Consider the following 2,500-nt stretch of genomic DNA (forward strand, 5'->3'; position numbering starts at 1 on the left):
ACACTGTGTTTTGACCTCAGTTAGTATGGTACCTCTACACTGTTTTACCTCAGTTAGTTTGGCCCAAACAACTACCTCTTTCCCAACTGTATTTAATTTTAATTAATTTATTTATTTTGCTCCTTTGCACCCCATTATTTTTTATTTCTACTTTGCACATTCTTCCATTGCAAAACTACCATTCCAGTATTTTACTTGCTATATTGTATTTACTTTGCCATCATGGCCTTTTTTGCCTTTACCTCCCTTCTCACCTCATTTGCTCACATTGTATATAGACTTGTTTATACTGCATTATTGACTGTATGTTTGTTTTTACTCCATGTGTAACTCTGTGTCGTTTTATCTGTCGAACTGCTTTGCTTTATCTTGGCCAGGTCGCAATTGTAAATGAGAACTTGTTCTCAACTTGCCTACCTGGTTAAATAAAGGTAAAATAAAAAATAAATAAACCTCTACACTGTGTTTTACCTCAGTTAGTTTGGTACCTCTACACTGTTTTACCTCAGTTAGTTTGGTACCTCTATACTATTTTACCTCAGTTAGTTTGGTACCTCTGGTCAGTTTACCATGCTGTTGATGGTCTGGTCAGTTTACCATGCTGTTGATGGTCTGGTCAGTTTACCATGCTGTTGATGGTCTGGTCAGTTTACCATGCTGTTGATGGTCTGGTCAGTTTACCATGCTGTTGATGGTCTGGTCAGTTTACCATGCTGTTGATGGTCTGGTCAGTTTACCATGCTGTTGATGGGCTGGTCAGTTTACCATGCTGTTGATGGGCTGGTCAGTTTACCATGCTGTTGATGGTCTCGTCAGTTTTACCATGCTGTTGATGGTCTCGTCAGTTTTACCATGCTGTTGATGGGCTGGTCAGTTTACCATGCTGTTGATGGTCTGGTCAGTTTACCATGCTGTTGATGGTCTGGTCAGTTTACCATGCTGTTGATGGTCTGGTCAGTTTACCATGCTGTTGATGGTCTGGTCAGTTTACCATGCTGTTGATGGTCTGGTCAGTTTACCATGCTGTTGATGGTCTGGTCAGTTTACCATGCTGTTGATGGGCTGGTCAGTTTACCATGCTGTTGATGGTCTGGTCAGTTTACCATGCTGTTGATGGTCTGGTCAGTTTACCATGCTGTTGATGGTCTGGTCAGTTTACCATGCTGTTGATGGTCTGGTCAGTTTACCATGCTGTTGATGGTCTGGTCAGTTTACCATGCTGTTGATGGTCTGGTCAGTTTACCATGCTGTTGATGGGCTGGTCAGTTTACCATGCTGTTGATGGGCTGGTCAGTTTACCATGCTGTTGATGGGCTGGTCAGTTTACCATGCTGTTGATGGGCTGGTCAGTTTACTATGCTGTTGATGGTCTGGTCAGTTTACCATGCTGTTGATAGTCTGGTCAGTTTACCATGCTGTTGATGGTCTGGTCAGTTTACCATGCTGTTGATGGTGTGGTCAGTTTACCATGCTGTTGATGGGCTGGTCAGTTTACCATGCTGTTGATGGTCTGGTCAGTTTACCATGCTGTTGATGGTTTATACACTTTTAAAGATTATTTGAAAGATGATTCAAATTTAAATTACCACATTTACCACAGATTGCCATGGATGACCTGTTATTTCCAGTATTAACACAGCTTCCGATAATGTTATTGAGTTACCTGTAGCTTAGCAACCCTAGTGACAGCTGTTGAAATAGTTATAGAAATCAGTTTCATGGATTGATTGTAAGGATTCTGTTCTTCCAAGATGGGGACCTAGTTCTGTACCTAGACCCCATAGACATATCAAAAGGTCAATGACATTGATTTGGATTTCTGTTTATTATTATGAATTATCATGTTGCTACTTGAGGGATTAGGTTTGTTATTGCTTAGTAACATTCCAAACCTCATTGTTCCTCATCGGGAAAAAATGTCCTAGTTGCGTACCTGCATCAACAACAGTAACTCCTGATTGGTTTTAGACTAATGTCCCAAACTTTTATATGTATCCACACCTTGCTGTGCTTCGGTGTGTCTGAAATGGGTGTGTCTGAAATGGGTGTGTCTCGAAATGGGTGTGTCTGAAATGGGTGTGTCTCGAAATGGGTGTGTCTTAAATGGGTGTGTCTCGAAATGGGTGTGTCTGGAATGTCTGTGTCTGGAATGGGTGTGTCTGGAATGTGTGTGTCTCGAAATGGGTGTGTCTGGAATGGGTGTGTCTCGAAATGGGTGTGTCTGGAATGTATGTGTCTGGAATGTATGTGTCTAGAATGGGTGTGTCTTAAATGGGTGTGTCTCGAAATGGGTGTGTCTCGAAATGGGTGTGTCTGGAATGTGTGTGTCTGGAATGTGTGTGTCTGAAATGGGTGTGTCTGGAATGGGTGTGTCTGGAATGTGTGTGTCTGAAATGTGTGTGTCTGGAATGTGTGTGTCTGAAATGGGTGTGTCTGAAATGTGTGTGTCTGGAATGTGTGTGTCTGAAATGGGTGTGTCTGGAATGTGTGTGTCTGAAAT

General features: G+C 42.0%; 1 protein-coding gene across 2 annotated transcripts in view; it reads left to right on the top strand.

Moving 5' to 3' along the window:
* The window catches only part of LOC109884257 (cingulin-like protein 1), a 117,814-nt gene that overhangs the window by 35,084 nt on the left and 80,230 nt on the right, over positions 1–2,500 (top strand). The gene's annotated exons all lie outside the window — the stretch shown is intronic.

This window comes from Oncorhynchus kisutch, linkage group LG23 (genome assembly GCF_002021735.2).
Source record: "Oncorhynchus kisutch isolate 150728-3 linkage group LG23, Okis_V2, whole genome shotgun sequence".
In the NCBI taxonomy this organism is placed as follows: Eukaryota; Metazoa; Chordata; class Actinopteri; order Salmoniformes; family Salmonidae; genus Oncorhynchus; species Oncorhynchus kisutch.